This window comes from Lacerta agilis, chromosome 17 (assembly GCF_009819535.1).
Source record: "Lacerta agilis isolate rLacAgi1 chromosome 17, rLacAgi1.pri, whole genome shotgun sequence".
In the NCBI taxonomy this organism is placed as follows: Eukaryota; Metazoa; Chordata; class Lepidosauria; order Squamata; family Lacertidae; genus Lacerta; species Lacerta agilis.
The window spans coordinates 5,613,959-5,633,815 of NC_046328.1; the positions used below are offsets into that span (position 1 = coordinate 5,613,959).

At 44.7% G+C, this 19,857-nt stretch overlaps 1 protein-coding gene across 1 annotated transcript in view; it reads left to right on the forward strand.

Moving 5' to 3' along the window:
• Positions 1-19,857, forward strand: part of TMEM132C (transmembrane protein 132C) — a 266,114-nt gene that overhangs the window by 138,922 nt on the left and 107,335 nt on the right.

Genomic DNA, 19,857 nt, shown 5'->3' on the forward strand with positions numbered 1-19,857 from the left:
TCACATTCCAAAGGCAGAGGAGAGAGATTTCCAGCCATCAAGAAACATTAATATTCCTTTTTGAGCTCCATACGTTAAAGGGTATTTTAACTGACTCTTTGCTGAAATCAAGCCAGGCAATTCTGATTGAAGCGGGGCTGGGGGTGGAGGGAATCCTTTTTAAAGCAAGACAACCAGCATTGTCCACAATGCAATCCCTTCACTGGACTGAGCGTGTGATGCTGAAATATCAGACGGTTTTCTTGTTTCCTTTGCTGTGTTTCATTTGAACGAATTAGTATTCCGGCTTTGTCGCCTCCGATCAAAGAAAGATAAATTCTCTCTTTTGTAGGGAGCAGGAACGTTTTCCTGCAGCACGGGAAATAATGGCCTCCCCTTTGTATTATTCATGTCCTCTCCTTTTGTGGCTGTCATTTCTAGATATCCCTTGCTGTTGTGCAGCCCCATAACTCTTGGTATATTTGATCAAAGACCCTTCAAATGAGCGGAACAGTTGACTCGGGGTTATGGAGCCTTTAAACTGCCTTACAGGTGGCTCTGCCTCTTGTCTGCTGCCAAGTCCCCGAATTGCTCCTCCTAGCTATCCAACCTGTGGAGCCTGTACCTGTGTTAATATTTTCACTGTCGTCAAGGTAGGAATGAGGGCAGTGGCGGGAATCCAGTAGTACGTGGAGCCAGAGCCAATGACAGGCAGATCGGACTGATTCTAGGTTTGCCCCCATCCTCTTTTCTACAGCGGTAACACTGACAACGAAGGCCACTTCCTCGATTGAATGTAAGAAGGCAGGCAGGCCGGGGGGGGGGGTGGCCAAGAGGTTGGTGGGGCCAGGGGCGTAGCAAGGTAAATTGGTACCCGGGGGTGGGGGGAATTTGTCCAAAAAAAAACAAAACCCAGGCATGGGAAGGTCAGGTGGTACCCGGTGCGGAAAATTTCTTGTCAACCCCCCCATTGATTCCCCCCCCCCCCCGCAAAAATTGTTTTACGTTATTTCATATTTTCTCACAAAGGAATAATAACAAGTAATAATAAAAATATTTTATTTATATCCCGCCCTCCCCGGCCGAAGTCGGGCTCAGGGTGGCTAACATCAGATACATAACATTGGTATAAAATCAAATAATAATTAAATTACCTCCTAAAAACATCTCAAAATCAAATTAAAGTCTAATTAGATGGCTTTCCACAGGGTTAGGGCTGGGAACAGTAAATGTTCTCTGAACTGAAATTCCAGCCTTCATGACATAGGAAAACAGCCAAGTGAACAGCTATTTTGGTGGAGGAGGGTCAAGATATTAACCGATATGCATGGAATTTCATATATAGCTATATAATCCCTAGTATAGTAAGATAAGACCTTCGGAGCAGGCATTTTGAAAAAAAAATCAATTTTATTTTTTTTAAAAAACCAAACAATTTTCCAAAAAAAAAAAAAAATGTTCCTTGATAATTTGTCACCCCCTCCATTATGGAACACCCCTGGGTGGGACAAATGGACTGCCCAAATGGACCAGCCTCCACTGGATGAGCGGGGAAAGGGGCCTTGTTTTGCCTTTTAACGTAACCTTATCCATGGTGCACTTCCTGAAACAATGCAGGAACTGAAATGCAGTTATCCCTCAAAATGCGCTCATCTCCAAATGTGAGGCAGTACTTCAGTGAGGAAAAAAATTGTGTACAGAAATGTGTGTATTTGGGGAACGTGTGAAAACATGGTCACAACCACACTATGCATTTAAAGCAGTATCTCGCCACTTTCACAGCCACGACTCCCCCCTAAAATAATAATAATAATAATAATAATAATAATAATAATAATAATAATAGGAACTGTAGTTTTCTGAGGGTGCCAAGAGTTGCTAGCAGATCATTCACAGAGCTACAATTCCCAGAACTTGCAACAAACTACAGTTGCCATGTCTTTTTGGACGAAGCCATGATTGCTGAAGAGGGTTTTCAATGCTTGGAAAGATGGTGTGAATGTCACTGTGGGTATTATAGTAATGAAAATAACATACAAATATGTGTTATCTCAGGAGAAATCACTTCCAAAAATGAGTATTAGGCAAAATTACATACATAGAGTTTTTTTTTAATTAGGATAAATGTATACTAAAATGCTGACAAGTTTTCTTCGACCAGGGGCATTGGGAAACCGCTGCAGAAAGAGGGCAGGAAGGCTGGGTCATGTAGAGAACCAACATTTATAGATTCATTCCTCCCTCCATCGAAAGATGGTCATTGAAAGCACTCATAGGGGAACAAATTAAAAAAGTAAATACTGTATTTTACTGATAGTTACTGGTTTTTATTTTTCATCATTCTATCACACATAACCAAAAGAAGCCAAGACCCACGATTATCTTGAATCTTTTTCTCCAAAAACATGGAGACTACCTAATGCACCATCTATTAATGAACAGATGGGGGGAAATGTGGAAACCTGCCACCAAGGCTAAATTGACATGCCTGTTTAGATTTGGGGAACAAAAGTGTGGATAAAAGAGCTTTTTTTTTAGCTGGAATTGTTTTGCCGAGTACAGCAAAAGCAGTTGGCTTGTTGCTAAATGTTATTCTTTCATAATGTATTAAGAATTGATTTAAAAAAACGCTGTGTGCGCACACACCTTTCAGACTTCATTGCACACCAGCAACTAAGACCCCATATGCACTATCCATTTATGGATGTGAGGGCGATCTGGCTGCGACATCTGTCACCCCATTGATCGCCAGGGTTGATTCGGCTGATCTGGCTGGCTAGGCGGGTGTCCCCTTCCCCCCTCACCGCTCCATGTGCGTCCCTCCCGAAGCTGCGCGCTCGGTGGAAGAGGACGGCCATCCCAGATAGAAGGAGTGTACCGTTCTTCGGCCAAGGGTATACGATAGCTGCGCTCCCCTGCCAGAACCTCCAAACAAATGCACTATCCATTTAGGCCACCGTAGTGGCAAATCCTCTTCGACATTTGAGACATTTAGATTTCTTATGTATTGTCACATATAACGCTTCAAAATGTAACAGATCTCTTTATTCTATTCTTTAACAAGTGAATTAAGTCACGCTTTAACTCGGGTGAATAAAAAAAACTTAAGTTAGGAGCTTTGCAGAGCAGAATGTATCAGCTCTGACGATAAGAAATAGTTCGAGCTTTAGCAACTGCATGGCAACCAGGACATTCTCTGTGTCTGCACCCGGGTTTTATACACAAAGGGCAGAGCAGGGGAAAGGAATAGGGGTGCTTGCTGCTGTTAAACCTGGGTTGGGTTACTCTCTCTCTCTCTCTCTCTCTCTCTGTGTGTGTGTGTGTGTGTGTCATACTTGCCCTTGCTGTTACATGTATGGGTAGGCTGGGGGATTCCCTTGTTTCAAAGCTAATACAAAGACTTTAACTTAAGAGACTTTGTCAAATAGGGACAGGGTGCACCTGCTTTAAAAAAAAAATGCCTCCTATGGAAAAAAGATTTGCCACTGCACCACATCCACACCTTACATTTAATGGTACTATGATGCCACTTTAAACAGCCATTAGTTCCCCCAAAGAACTCTGGGAGTTGTAGTTTGTTAAGGCTGCTAAGAGTTGTTAGAACTCCTCACAGACCTACAATAAGATTGCATAGAAGAAATTTTTTTAATGAAAGATTTAATTGTTAAAGAATATTTTAAGATATTGTGTTTAAGTTATGATCTATATTGGATCAATTATATTTAAGAGTACTAAGAAATATGGTGAATGTTAAGGGAAAAGATATAAAGTTACCTATAACGTATATTGGCCACCTCATGAGAAGAGAAGACTCCCTGGAAAAGACCCTGATGCTGGGAAAGATGGAGGGCACAAGGAGAAGGGGACGACAGAGGATGAGATGGTTGGACAGTGTTCTCGAAGCTACTAACATGAGTTTGGCCAAACTGCGAGAGGCAGTGAAGGATAGGCGTGCCTGGCGTGCTCTGGTCCATGGGGTCACGAAGAGTCGGACACGACTGAACGACTGAACAACAACAACAACAAAATAACGTATATATGATTTTGAAGGCAGGGGAGGGAACAGGGGAAGTCCCCTAGTAGAGAAGCTAGAAAATAGGAAAATACAAAGATAGGTGTTTATTAAGGTTTGTATGTTTTTTCTTTATTCTTGTTGATATTGTTATTGTTTTATTGTGTTTATGTGTCTATATATTGTGTTTTTATTGCGTTTATGTTTATGTCGTGTTTTTTCTTTGTTCTATTGGAAAATAATAAAAAACCTTTTTTTAAAAAAAAATACAATACTCAGAGGGGTTTAACAATCCATCCCTCTTCCCAGGGAATTGTGGCTCTGTGAAGGGAACAGGGGTCTCCTAACAACTCTCAGCCAAAGTGGTTTTTGATCATATCTCAGGGCAGGAAGGTGGACCCAATCATTCCTTCTAATAGCATGCTTGGCTGTTGTGTGCTGATGGGGCTGCAGCCGAAACTGCACCACTGGCAACAGCCCTGAGATTTTATGAGGGATGGTGGTATATAAATCAAATAAATAAATAAATAAATACGAATAATAAAATAATAACATCTGCAGAAGTGCAAAAAAAATGAAGAAAAAATGCAAACAAAACTATCCAGTGGGGCGATATACTCAGCCATGAATCTCACTGGGTGGCCTTGCCCCTGTCTTTCTCTCTCAGACCAACCTACCCAAACCATGGGTGGCTGGTGTCCCTTGAGACTGGTGGGACAGAATGCAGTCAGCCCAAACAGTAGGTGGATCCAGAACTGACTCATTCTAGTTTTGTTCTTATCCTCTCTGCGGACTCCTACAAGGACAGTACAGACTAAGGAAGAAGAACCTGATAGATAGTGGTGCCATCGACTGGGATGGTTGTATGTAAGAAGGCTTGTGGGTAGGCACTGGATGAGGGCAGACTGAGGTTGGTGGGGACAGGGGCATAGCGAGCCACTTGGCTGCCGGGGGGGGGGCAACCCAAGTGGCACTCCTGGGGGCGGGGCATCGCTCTGTGCACATGACGTCATGACGCATGCGCACAGAGCGACGCCTCTGCCCGGGCCAGTGAGGAGGGGCGTCACGCATGTGTCACCCCTCCTCGCTGGCCCACCCCTCTCCATGCCCCGGCAGCCAGCGGCAAAAGAAGCTTCTTTCGCCGCTGGCTGCCGGGTCATGGAGAGGAGAGGGGCGGGCCAGCGAGGAGGGGTGTCAGCCCTCCTCGCTGGCCCGCCCCTCTCCATGTCCCGGCTCCACTCAGGGAGCCCAGCCAGCAGCGGAAAAAAACTTCTTTCGCAGCTGGCTGCCACAGTTGCGGCATGGAGAGGGGCGGGTCCGCGAGGAGGGCTGACACCCCTCCTCGCTGGCCCGCCCCTCTCCATTCCCTGGCTCCGCTCAGGGAGCCCAACCAGCGGCGAAAAAAGCCGCTGAAAGGGGGAAAGACCCCTTTCAGCGACTTTTCTCCCCACTGGCTGGAGGCGCCAATCGCAGGGGGGCAGGGCCCTGCCCCAAGTATCACCCCCCAGGGCGCTATCCGGGGCGGCCCGCCCCCCACCCCCCTTGCTACGCCCCTGGGTGGGGAATGTTCCTCACTTGCCCTAATGGGCCAGCCTCCACTGCTCCGAACACGTTAAAACATTAGAGATGGGAAGAGCTATCCATGCTGCCTCGAGTTCCTTGGAGGGAGGTGGGATATAAATGTAGCAAATCAATTCCATGCCTTTGGAAAAACCCAGTTCTAAGTACAAGCACAGACTCAGGAATGAATGTGTGCACCTCCTGCCTTACAAGAAATGAAATTCAGGCCAAGAGAGCTCACATTCCGTGCTAAGAATAGATTGTGTCATTCTGCATCCATGTTCTTAATTTGCATAATTTCTCCTGATAGCCTAATGTAGGGCTTTGGTTCCGCTCCCGTCTTTGAGCATCATGCACTACTCTCCCCTAGAGCATGCAGCATCATTCGGTGCACTGAAATGGATTCATCTGTATTTCATACGCCGCGTCGGTTGTTCCGGTGCTTTCTCCCAAACTGAACTCTCCCGCTATGTCAGCAGCCTGTGGATCCCAGGGCCAGGTGCTTTCCTGCGCCGAGATCCTGCCACATGCAATTGCATTTTTGCGGCATCACGCTGAAACAAAATGATTTGAATCCCTGCAGTCAGGAAGCCGAGCTGATGTTGGAGGAATCAGAACTACTTCAGGGTTGAGGGGAAGTCAGGGAACTGGAAGATGATTCCCTTCGGAAGATGGGGAAGATTTATGTGATGAAAAATTGCCAACAATCTTTTAAAATATTTTTTTTTCTTATGAAGGAAGCGTAGCAGAAGGGCAGATATACTGAAATGTATCGAGCTGAGCTGAAATTGAACTCTACATTTCATGGCCCAATTCACAGATCACACATTTTGCGTGTGAAATTTGCAGTTCTCTGAATGTTGCAATGCGGTCCTCCAGTCAAGTAGCCTGTACAAAAGTGTGTATACTAGAGAAATGTGTGCACCACAATGCATCTATTAGAGGAGGCAAGTCCAACAGGTAGATCGTGATCTACCAGTAGATCACCGGATGTCTGTGGTAGATCACTGGCTCCCCCCAAAGAAGCTCAACAACTTTGGCCCCCCTAAAAAAGCTCAATATTTTTCCCTGCACCCTAAAAAATGGGACTTTCCTCCTCCCTAAAAAAGAAAAAAGCTCAACAACTTTGACCTGAACCCACCAAAAGGGGATAGATCACTGCCAGTTTTTAACTCTGTGAGTAGATCGCAGTCTCTTGGGAGTTGTCCACCCCTGTATTACAGAAAAGAGCATACAAAAATGCATTATATTTTGAAAAAAAACTGCTGTATAAAAATGTGTATATCAGGCAGAATTGTGTACAGACATGTGTATATTAAGGAGGAATCGGCACCAAAAGTGGTGATGGATTTTCCTAAGGACTTTTTTATAAAATCACAAACTGAAGTATGCCTATCGGTCACTGCCTGCTTTTTGGACGGGCAGCAGAGGCTGTTTTTACTTCACAGAATTGTGTTGTTCGTCGAGATTGCATCCCTGTCTCTTCTTTTAGAATCTGTTTTAAATTGTTTTCATCTGCTCTCTGAGACTGTTTATTGTCATGACCCCAGAAATGAAGCGGTGACTGAGACAACGGGGTCGGAGGTTGCAGAATCTCCAGCTAAGGAGCTGGACCACGCTCAGGGCTCTGAGCCTGACAGACAGGCACCCTTAGAGAAACCTCCCATGGCACCAAGGTCTGCAGAGGCTAGACCCTCATGGGTACCTTGTGCTGAGGAACCAAATGCCTCTCACTGTAGCTCATTGATCCAACAGCTTAGGGAGCACACCAGAAAGGAAGTCATATAGCACAGGGTCCACAGGGTTGGACCTTTAACAAACAAAGCTGTCCTCTGTGGGAGGATCAGAGTCTGGGGTGTTCTGGGGTGGGTGTATGGCTGGAAAGAGGATAAAATTAAAAACTGAAAAGTGTGTAAGGAGGGCTGAGCAACTGAAGGTTGGAATGTTAGCAAGAGAATGATGGGAGAAGGACGGAACAATACTGTTAAGGAAAATTCTGCGTTGAGAGGCTACTCAACAGCCCAGCTCGTTGGGGTACAAGCACTGGCGTAGGAAGGGCGGGGCATAGGGGGCGAGGCACAACGTGCAGCGTGATCCCAGCAGGTTTCCATCTCGGCTGTCCCCCACCCGCACTGCACACCCCACCCCCAGAACATGAGCCCCGCTCCCAGAACGCGCACCACGCAAATTCCACTGTCGGACAGCTGTTACTGTCAGGAAGTTCTTCCTAATGTTTAGGTGGAATCTTCTTTCTTGTAGTTTGAATCCATTGCTCCGTGTCCGCTTCTCTGGAGCAGCAGAAAACAACCTTTCTCCCTCCTCTATATGACATCCTTTTATATATTTGAACATGGCTATCATATCACCCCTTAACCTTCTCTTCTCCAGGCTAAACATACCCAGCTCCCTAAGCCGTTCCTCATAAGGCATCATTTCCAGGCCTTTGACCATTTTGGTTGCCCTCTTCTGGACACGTTCCAGCTTGTCAGTATCCTTCTTGAACTGTGGTGCCCAGAACTGGACACAGTATTCCAGGTGAGGTCTGGCCAGAGCGGAATACAGTGGTACTATTACTTCCCTTGATCTAGATGCTATACTCCTATTGATGCAGCCCAGAATTGCATCAGTGGTTCGAATTCCCACGACGGGGTGAGCTCCCATTGCTCAGTCCCTGCTCCTGCCAACCTAGCAGTTCAAAAGCACAAAGTGCAAATAGATAAATAGGTACCACTCCGACAGGAAGGTAAACGGCATTTCCATGCACTGCTCTGGTTCGCCAGAAGTGGCTTAGTCATGCTGGGCACATGACCCGGAAGCTGTACGCCGGCTCCCTCGGCCAATAAAGTAAGATGAGCGCCGCAAGCCCAGAGTTGTCCGCAACTGAACCTAATGGTCAGGGGTCCCTTTACCTTTACCTTTACCTTTACCTTTACTGTTGTAAGCCATCCTGAATATGTCTTAGAAAGGCAGGATTGGAAAAAGAAACCGACTGATACTCTTAGTCATCAGAAAACAATTGTGTAGACATATCTCTTGGTTTGCGACTCAGCTGAGAAAAAGTGTGTGTGTGTGTGTGTGTGTGTTGAATTCTGGTGCTGGATGAGACTCTTGAGAGTTCCATGGACTGCAAGAATATCAAACCTATCCATTCTGAAGGAAATCAGCCCTGAGTGCTCACTGGAAGGACTGATCCTGAAGTTGAGGCTCCAATACTTTGGCCACCTCATGAGAAGACTCCCTGGAAAAGACCCTGATGCTGGGAAAGATTGAGGGCACAAGGAGAAGGGGACAACAGAAGGCGAGATGGTTTGATGGTGTTCTTGAGGCTTCCAACATGAGTCTGACCAAACTGTGGGAGGCAGTGGAAGACAGGCGTGCCTGGCGTACTCTGGCCCATGGGGTCACGAAGAGTCAGACACGACTGAACGACTGAACAACAACACGTGTGTGTGTGTGTGTGTGTGTGTGTGTGTTGCAGGGTAAGACTGAAACGTGACTCTCATTTTAAGGCAGAGAAAAAAATTGTCCCATCAAATGCTTGGATGACATGTTCACATATCCATGAGGATTAGAGACTTTTTTTAAAATTCTTAGGATTCTTACTTCGGAAGAAAATAGATTACATTCAATAATGCATTTACACAGATCTCTAGAAGTATTTCAGGAATGATGACAAATTCCAGGTGGTATTAGAAGATCTAATAAAGGGAAATGGCTGGTGTAAAAATAAGATGAGAGCCCTTCTGGTATTTCTACTGCATAAGAAGTGGATTGGAGTCAGGAGATTCTTCCCTCACCCCTTCCCATTTTACTAGGCAAATTTCTTTGGACACCAGAACTATAGAGACCCTTTAATTGCTTGTTTTTGCCTTGTCTGAAGTTGGCATGACATTCCTTCCTGAAAGTAAAAATAGAGTTTTGAACAATAGAATCTGCTGGTTGTAGCCATTGTTAGTTTTACGCAGAGTAGACCCATTGAAATTAATTTATATGGCTAATGTAGGTATCTGAAGAAGTGTGCATGCACATGAATGCTCATACCAAGAACAAACTTAGTTGTTCTCTAAGGTACTACTGGAAGGATTTTTTTATTTTTTATTTTGTTTTGACTATGGCAGACCAGCACGGCTACCTACCTGTAGTAGGTTCATTGGTTCAAAAGTGTCCTCTAAGTAGAAGTTAGAGCTCATCCACACTTACCTTTGCTCTGTGTTTTCTAGGCACAGATCTGTTGTGGTGTGTGTGTGTGTGTGTTTCCCAGGAAAACCCACATTTTATTGCAGATTGCAAGCAGCAATCTGTGGGAAACCCATGTGCAGCTTGCTCCAATTCAGTGGTAAAATGTGGGCTTTCCCAGGGAAAGTGCCAGGACCAAAACAAAACCCACTCAGACACAGACCTATGCCTGAGTGCACGAAAGGAAGTCTGGATGAGCCCTTAGTTGGCTGCAACCCGTTTTCCAAGCTTATAATCTTATTATCCTTCCACACCTCAGGCTTGTAGCCAGGAAATAAATATTGGTGATGGATGATGGCACCAATATTAACCCTACCCACAGACCCACATCTCCAAAGGCTTCAAGCTTAAGATAACTCAGCATAGTCCACTGTGAATAAATATCAGAATAAATATCTTCTCTTGTATAAATGAATTTATACTTCCCAGGTTTTGACCATTCTTGTTTTTAAATTATAGTCTTAAAAAAATCCAATCTCTATGTAAGGATATTGTATGTGATTCAACTGCAAATTGAAATTTTGAATCAACAGAGAAAATGTGGAGCAAGCGCTGCCCCCCCCTCTCTCGATCTCTCTCTCTCCCCCCCCCCCCGGCTTTTTTTAAGTTTCTACTTTGGTTTGCATTAGAGAGTGAAAGTGTTTTCCCTAGACTCAAACCCACTTGGGTGCTGCGAGCGCAGGAGAAGCACCTGGCTTAACGCCTGACTGAGCATGTGTTCTGGCTGAATGTGCATGCTCAGTAAAGCAAGGAGCACAGAGGGACACAAAAGCAAATGCAAAGGGGGCAAAGCATGGATGTTCAGGCAGTGAAGCATAGAGCAAAGCGAGGGGTGGTGGTGAGGAGAGAGTGCACTAATCATAACAGAAAAAAAATGAGGATGAGTTGTTTAAAAACAACAACAACCAAAACCAAAATGCAGGTAGTGTTGAAATGAAGGTACTTGTTAAAATTTCTGAATATTTTCAGCTTTGCCTCCTTTTTCGGTAGGGTTTTTAAAACAGTTTCCTGCTTATTCAAGTAGCATTGTCTTTACTCTGAATTGACTTCAGTTGTTCTCAGTGATATTAGCACATTGCCAAATCTAATTAACTCCATGATGCTATGACGTTATTCTGTTCACTCATTGGGTCATATGACTACTTCAGGAAATTTTGCTCTCACTCCAAATTGGCTTAGTTGCCCCCTGTGATGCTGTGACTCAATCATATCTCATTCTCACGGTAGCATTTGTGACATCAACCTATTTGCTTTGTGATTCCCTGCTGGCTAAGATAACTCCTCTGACTTTTCTAGGAAGCACCAGCAGCAATAATTAGGAGGACATATTTTACTGAATCAACAATTAACAGGACTGAAACCAGGGAATATACTTACTGATGTAGTCAACCATTTCAGAATGGAAGTATGGGGTTCACATGATGAAATGCTTCTTAACAACAACAACAACAACAACAACAACAACAACAACATCCCTGTGCATGTTGGGAAGAAAGCTAAACTAAAACAATTTCTCCTGATTCCTAGTCTGCACGGATTGTTGTTGTTTTAAAAGAGCACACAACCTCCCACTAGTATTCTAAAGAGAAGCACCACTTGGGAATTATCTAGTGAACAGGTTCACACCACAAAGCTACATGGTCACTCAGGTTTGATTAGTCAATGGCATAGCTGAAGATAAACTAAGCCAATTGAAGGTGAGAGTGGTGTTTCCTGAATGAGTCACATGGGTGATCCCAGCTAACTGGGGATCACATAGTAAATGGGATGACATTTTTCACAAGACTATATAGCCAATCAAAGGATTGTCAGTGCAGAGCGAGGTCAATGCTTCTTGAATAGGCTTGAGTGATAACAGGGATAACTGCAATCCAAACAAAAGGAGTGTTGGTTGTGGGGCAGGGAATTGAAGGCAATCCCTGATGTCTTCAAAGGGCACAATTTAAGACTTTCCAGCTTCATTCTAGAAAGTGTTCTATACCAAAGTGCCCACTCTTTTAAATCCGTTGCAAGATTACTTTAGAATTGGTACTCTGACAGTGGCCATGCTTTGCTTGATGCTTAGCTAAATTCTGGATTCTGTTAAAGCAACAGCTACCTCCCTTTGGGAGCTCTCTGTGGTCCTGAAGAGTCTGACCATACTTCAGGAGACTGGATTTGTAGACAGGAACTACAGAAAAGGTCCGTTCTTGTGTTGTTAACCTCCGGACCTCACATGGAGGTGGCACACAAAAAAGGGTCTCATATTAGGGTTTATATGGGGAGAGGTAGTGCTTGAGGTATTGTGGTCCTGAGTTGTTAAAAGCTTTATAGGTCCAAACCAACACCTTGAATTGGGCTCGGAAGCTAACTGGCAGCCAGTGCAGTTGGGCCAGGATTGGTGTTATATGCTCAGACCATCTTGTCTCAATGGCCGCTGAATTCTGCACCAGCTGAAACGTCCAAACTGTCTTCAGAGGAAGCCCTACGTATAACGTGTTGCAGTAATCCAACCTAGAGGTTACCAGAGCATAGACAACAGAAGTTAGGCCATCCCTGTCCAGATAGGGGTGCAGCTGGGCCAAAGCTGATTGAAGGCACTCTACACCATCAAGGCCACCTGAGCCTCAGCGACAGCAGAGGATCCTGGAGTACTCCCCCCCCCAAGCTACATACCTGCCCCTTCAGAGGGAGTGTAACCCCATCAAGAACAGGCCACCTCCCAGCCATCTGGTCTGGGGAACCACCCATGAACAGTGCCCCAGCCTTACCTGGATTGAGCTTCAGTTTGTTGACTCTCATACTGAGGCAAGACATCGGTTCAACGCATCCACTACCTCACCTGCAGATGTAGAAAGCAGAGTTGTGCTCCAGAGGGTAGGACCCAAGCCAATCATTACAAGAAAGGAGATTATGACTAAACATTAGGAATGAATATCTGGTGGTAAGAGCTGTTTGACAGTGGAATAGGAGGTGGTTACCTCTCCTTCACTGGAGGTTTTTAAAGAGAGTTTGGGTGGCTATCTGCCAGGGATTCTTTAGCTGTGATTCCTGCATTGCAGGCAGTTGGACTAGGTGAGCCTTGTTGTCCCTTCCAACTCTACAGTTCTGTGATTATCCTGTTTGGTGTCATCAGTGCCCTTGCCTGTTGAATTAGGCACATGCGTGATCTCAATCAGTTGGGGTTATTCAGTAAATGGGTTACTGTTTCAGTGCTCCATAGCCAGTCAGGCCTGGCTGCATGAGGGTGCCAATGAAGGTAGGTGAGAGCCAGAAAGCACACTTTTCTGTGAATTTTCTTTTTCTTTCTTTTTTTTTAAGGAGGGGTGGAAAAGTGCTGGGGAATGGGAAGTCCATTTTCAGCACTGCAGAAAATTGTGCACAACACAGTTGTGTGCTATTACATCCCAGACCCTTTGAAATTCATTTTTCATTCTCAGATTCAGGACGTCAATTTCTATACTGCAACTGGAGCTGGATCTTGAAACAGCAGTACTATATAGCAAGCGTTATTGGGAAATGGGTGGGTGGGTGGGTGGGGATACAAATAAACTGAGACGCTGATAGAGATCAGCCAAAAGGGGGCAGTGTTTATTAAGTTGAAGTCCAAAACTGTTTAGAATTTTTTTCCTGGGGTGGTCTTATGACACAACGGAGCACTCTCCTACAGCGTTTCTCCTACCTATCTAGGTGTCTGTCATATTATAGCCCACCTTATCCCCTAGGCTCTGGGTGTCTTAAAGTAATTCAAAGTCACATCACTGATCCCTTGCCAAGGGCTCATTAACTAAGGAAAGGCAGTTGTAATAGTAGCTGTCATTGTTACATATCAATTACAGCTATCAATATTACATCATTACCCATATTATATTATGAATAGGATTACTATACTATAAACCGCTGAGCCTCTTGGGCTTGCCAATCGGATCGTTCTCTTTTTCTTCCAATAACATTCGATCTGCATTTGAAAAAATATGAAGAAATTAAAGAACAATTAAATGATTGGCTACAGTATTTCCAAATTTATCAAAGATTTATAATAGACAAAAAAAGTGGTTTGGCAAAAGAAAAATCAAGATTCGAGAAAGAGGTAATCCAAAGCAAGGGGAAGTATATTTCAAATATTTACAACATACTGTTAGAATGGGATCTAAAAGAGGAAGAGGTAAAATCTGTTATGGTGAAGTGGGCCCAGGATTTCGGGTATAATATATTAATGGAGCAGTGGGAAAGGTTGTGGTGGGTAGATATAAAATTTACCGCCTGCTACAACTTAAGGGAGCACATATTGAAAATGATATATAGGTGGCACCTCACCCCGGAAAAAATAGTAAGGATGTACAGGAATGGATCCCCATTGTGTTGGAGGTGTGGAAATGAAATTGGGTCTTATAAGCATATGTGGTGGACGTGTCCAGAAGTAAACAACTACTGGAACCAGATCTATGAAGAATTGAAAAAGTTGATAAAAACCAACTTTAAAAAAAGACCAGAAACATTCCTATTGAGTATTCTACCAGATGAAATTAAAAAAGAGAAAAGAGTTCTATGTATGTATGGTACCACAGCAGCGAGAATGCTAGTGGCTAGAAACTGGAAAAGCAAGGTTATACCATCTATAGCCGATTGGCAAAACCTAATGATAGAATACTTACAGTTAGCCAAAACAACGGGCAAAATAAGAGGACAGATGATCCAGGAGGTTTGGAAGGAATGGAGGGTATTTAAAGAATATCTAACAGAGAGTGGTTTAACTGAAATCCTAAAAGCAGATCTAGATTGAACCTTAAAAATTAAGTGGAGAGTATGAGAAGACAGTAAGAAATAGGAATAGGAATATGAATTACAACTGTATGTTTTGTTGATGAAGTTAACTAAGAAATACAAAAAGGATAATTGGAAGTTTTGAGGTCGAGTGTTATGAAGTGCTGTAAGAATAAATGTGGATATCTGTAAGATGACTGAAAGTATGAATGTAATGTATGTATGTATGTATGTAATGTATGTAATGTATGTTTATTTTTTAGTTGTGATGATTTTAAACAATAAAGAGATTGAGTGTAAAAAAGGGCTTGCCAATCGGAAGGTCAGAGGTGCAAATCCTGTTGCTCTGTCCCAGCTTCTGCCAACCTAGCAGTCTGAAAGCACACCAGTGCAAGTAGATAAATAGATACTGATGTGGTGGGAAGGTAAATGGCATTTCTGTGCACTCTGGTTTCCGTCAAAGTGTCCCGTTGCGCCAGAAGCGGTTTAGTCCTGCTGGCCGCATGACCCGGAAAGCTGTCTGTGGACAAATGCCAGCTCCCTCGGCCTAAAAGCGAGATGAGTGCCGCAACCCCATATTTGCCTTTGACTGGACTTAACCATCCAGGGGTCCTTTACCTTTACCTTTTACCTATAGCATGACTAGCAAAACTTTATTTGCTTAAGCGTATTTCTAAACTATATACTTTTTTACAACACTCAAATTGGCTTCAGTGATACCATCAAAGCAGGACTTTGGGGTAGAAATCTGCTACTCCAGCAGCTAGGACTCAAGCCAATGGATTCAAATTACAAGAAAGGAGATTCTGACTAAACATTAGGAAGAGCATTTTGACAGTAAGACCTGTTTGAGCATGGAATAGACTCCCTTGGAATGCTGTGGCGCTGTGGTCTAAACCATGGAGCCTAGGGCATGCTGATCAGAAGGTTGGCAGTTCGAATCACCGCAATGCAGTGAGTTCCTGTTGCATGGTCCCAGCTCCTGCCAACCTAGCAGTTCAAAAGCACATCAAAGTGCAAGTAGGTAAATAGGTACCACTCCAGCAGGAAGGTAAACGGTGTTTCCGTGCACTGCTCTGGTTCGCCAGGAGCGGCTTAGTCATGCTGGCCACATGACCCGGAAGCTGTACACCAGCTCTCTCGGCCAGTAAAGCGAGATGAGCGCCGCAACCCCAGAGTCGTCCGCGACTGGACCTAAGGGTCAGGGGTCCCTTTACCTGTTTGACCATGGAATAGACTCCCTTGGAAGGTGGTGAACACCCTTTCATAGGCAGTTTAAAAAAAACAAAACAGAAAATGGGTGGATCTGTCAGGGAGACTTCAACTGCGTTTCTTGCATTGCAAGGCATTGGTCTAGTTGCCCTTGGGAGTCCCTTCCTACTCTAAAAATCTATTATTCTATCACCCATTCATCTAACTGGGCAAAAAGCTCCCCATATGCAGCCAAGTTGCCTTTTCACATTTTGATATATTTTTTTGAAAAATTATTTAGCAAAAACTATATGCCACTAAATAATAGTAATAATAAACTTCCAAGTGGTTTACATAAAACATTCATAAGAAAATCCCTTTAGCCTACCTTACAAGGTTGTTGTGAGAATAAAACGGCAGTGTTGGGGACTAGGCTCACCACCATGAGCTCCTTAATGCAGGAGCGAGGAGACTGTGGCCCTTTCAGCTGCATGTGGAGGAGCGGAGACGCGAACCCAGTTCACCAGATTACGAGTCTACCGCTCTTAACCACTACAGCTACACTAGAGAGTGTAGACAAACACTCACCTATATGGACCAATGGTTTGACTGAGAATAAGGCAGCTTCCCGTGCTCTTGTGGTTAGCTAAAGAGGATGCCTTTGTAATACAATTGCTGCTGCGGCTGTTGAGTTGGATTAAGAAAATAAGCAGAGAAACCCAGACATCTCTCACTTCCTGGCCTAATTCCACCTCATCTGTTGACATTGTTATATAAAACTGCGAGAGGGAAAGAGAGATACTGCGGAGGGAGGAGAGAGTGCTGCAGATTATAATTCCACATATTTATTTAGAAGCTCAAGTCTTTGGGGCATTCCAGCCGCCCATTCCAGCACTAAGTGCCATCACTGCATTGATTTTCCCTTACTCTGGATAACCTACTTTACTCCTGGACTCTTCCTGCCTCCAGAAGGCCATTATATAATGTCTCTCTCTATGTGTGTATGTAAAGGCAGGTTGCTTTCGCCAAAATGTTCGATACGGTGAGTTAATTAACAAAATGGCTCTGTCACCAGAGTTGTTTATTCCCCTTGCTGTTCTCGTATCTTTTTTCCTCCCCCTCTTTTAAATTTTTTGTCCCCCAGTCCTGGATTGTGCTACTAACCTTGTCCAGCAAAAACGTCCTCCTTAATCAACCGCGAAGCCAGCTCGTACCTCTGCTGGGTTTTACGGTGGAAAGAGCAATCTCCAACTCCTGGGGAAATTGTAGCCCAACACCCCCCAAAAACCCGAACTCCAATTGCAAGTGACAACGGATCTCTCTGAGGCAGCACAGGGGCAGCCAATGTGTGAGATGTCTAGATGGAAGAAAAGGGTTGGTGAGGAGGGTCTTTGTCAGTAGTCTTTTCAGCACTTTCCTCTCGTGTATCTGCTGCTACTCAACATCTTGGAACGTGAAGTAGAGCACTGATGGATCAGAATAAAGACCTTTCTGGCCCAGGGATAGCCAATGTCCAGAGGGGAGAAGGGCTCAGTGTTAGTGGTAGAGTGTGTGCCTTGCAAGCAGAAGGTCCCAGGTTCAGATCCCTGGCATCTCCAGGTAAGGTTGGGAGGGACACATGCCTGAAATACTGGAGAGCCAATCGGTGTAGGTAATACTGAGCTAGATGGACTCAGTATAAGGTGTGGACTACAACTCCCATCAGCCCCCAGCCAACCAGCTGTGACGATCACCCAAATTTAGGATTAGCACAGAAGGAGTTAAAAGGGAATAACCAGTAAGAACCTTTAGGGGGCGGAGTTATGTGGGCTATATAAACCCCTCCCGGGGAAGGAAGGGGGTCTTTTGGGGCTGGTCTTTTGTCAGGGTCTTGGTCTGTGTCTTTGTTTTGGGGGCTTGTTGTGGGTATTGAGAGGTTGGAAGGAGGGTGGCAAGGGAAGGAGTAGGAACAGGGGTGGGAGAAATCGTTGGGCACTGTTGTTAACAAGAACACAACCAAGAAAGAACTGTTTATTCAGAAACCACATGCTTATGTACCAAACTTCAAATAAAACAGTTTTGTTCCAATATTCTCATTGACTGAACTGAGTGAAGTAAATACCAGACAGACTGGTTGGTGGCAGCGGTTAATTAACAAAGTGGTGAGCGCAGGTATCAATGGACCGTTAAACGTCTGGGGGACCTGTGGAGGTTGAGCGAACCGCCACACCAGCCATTAGGGTCAATGGTTAGGAAGAGTTGGAAGTCCTGGAGGACCCCCCCCCCACACAGGCTACCCGATCAAGTCTATCCATCTTGTTTCCAACAGCCTGCCATTTCTGGAGGGCGCCATGTTCACTACCGGAGGCTAGGCTGCATTCACACTACAGTTTATTCCATTTGCCTGACGTTTCCCTAACTGTTAGTTTACTCATTAATTTGAGATTCCATACGATGTAAAAGCCACTTCAGGAAAACTGGTGGAACGTAGTGCATGTTTGGTGCTCGTTTCTGTGCTGCTTAATTCCAGGGGGGGGGGATCCATTTGCTGCCCCCTTAGAATGGAAAATCACAGGAGCGAAGTGACAAAAACTGGAGGTTGTATAAGGGCATGCAGTTATTTCTGGCTGCTTTCATGAGGGAGAAGAAGCACACATGCGGGGTGGTTTAGCATGTAGCAACGTCATCCAATGATGTTCATTATTTTGCCACACCACACCCACTGAGGTAAATGAAATATAGTGTGGCATGTCGGTATATCATAGAATCGTAGAACTGTAGAATTGCAAAGGGACCCCAAATGTCATCTAGTCCAACCTCCTGCAAAGCAGGAATCTCAACTAACGCATCCTTGACAGGTGGGCATCTAGCCTTTGCTTAAAAACCCCCCAGTGAAGGAGAATCCACCACCTTCCAATGGAGTCTGTTCTGCTGTCAAACACCTCTTATTGTCAGGAAGTTCTCCCTGGTGTTTAGTTGGAATCTCATTTCTTGAAACTTGGAGCTATTGGTTTGGGTCCTACACTCTGGAGCATGGAAAAACAAATTTGTTCCTTCTTCCATATGACAGGCCTTGAGATATTTGAAGATGGCTATCTTATCTCCTCTCAGTCTCCTCTTTTTTCTAGGCTAAACATACCCAGCTCCCTCAACCGTTCCTCATAAGGCGTGGTTTCCATACCCTTGATCATCTTGGTCATCTTCCCTTTATTAGGATGCTATGCTTCTGTTGATATCGCCCTCCTCTGCATATGTTCCAACTTGTCAATATCCTTAAATTGTGGCACCCAGAACCGGACACAGGACTCCATGTGTGGTCTGACCAAGGCAGAATAGAGTGGTACCTTTATTGGGATGCTATACTTCTGTTGATAACTGCCGGAAAGCCACAGTTCCATAATGCAGCCAGTACTGCAGTGTTAAATGAATGTCAGAAAACATGGCAGAACCACTGGCGTTGCAATCAGAAAAGCCAACACAGTATTCCCCATATCCGAATGCAACCCTGGTCTATCTTGTCTCCCACACTAGCCATCACACTAGCCAACCAGGGCAAGAAGAGAATATCCCCTGCCATGCTTTGATTTTAATCACAGCACCTGGAGCTCAGTGGGTTCCTGCTTCTTCACAAATGAGATTCCATATAGCTAAGAGGCATTGGTCATCCCATGCTCTATGAATTTGTCTAATTTCCTTTTGGCACAGGGGTGACTAGCCTGGGCCTCCCTTCAGATGCTGTTGAGCCCAAAGTCTCTTCAGTCCCAGCCAGCATGTCCAATGGATAGGGATGATGAGAGCTATGCTCCTGCCACAGCTGGAGGGAGGCAGGATAGCTGCCCCCTGTTCCAATGCCATCGTACATGAATTGGCTCAGATGTGGGACCGTACATTTCCTCCTTGTTTGGAAATTGCTTGGCTTATTTTCAGGCTGATGCAATGAAAGTCACAGGGCATTCGTCTCTAACTTGTCCTGTTCTATTGCGCTTCAGATTGCTCATTGCTTGATGGTCTGATTGGCTTCCCAAAAGCCTCTGGTTGGCCTCTGTAAGAAACAGGGTGCTGGAAAAAAAACACCAGGGCTAGCCAAGTTGATGCTCTCTGGATGTTGTTAGACTCGCATCAACTCCAGCCAGCAACATCTGGAGGACACCATGTTG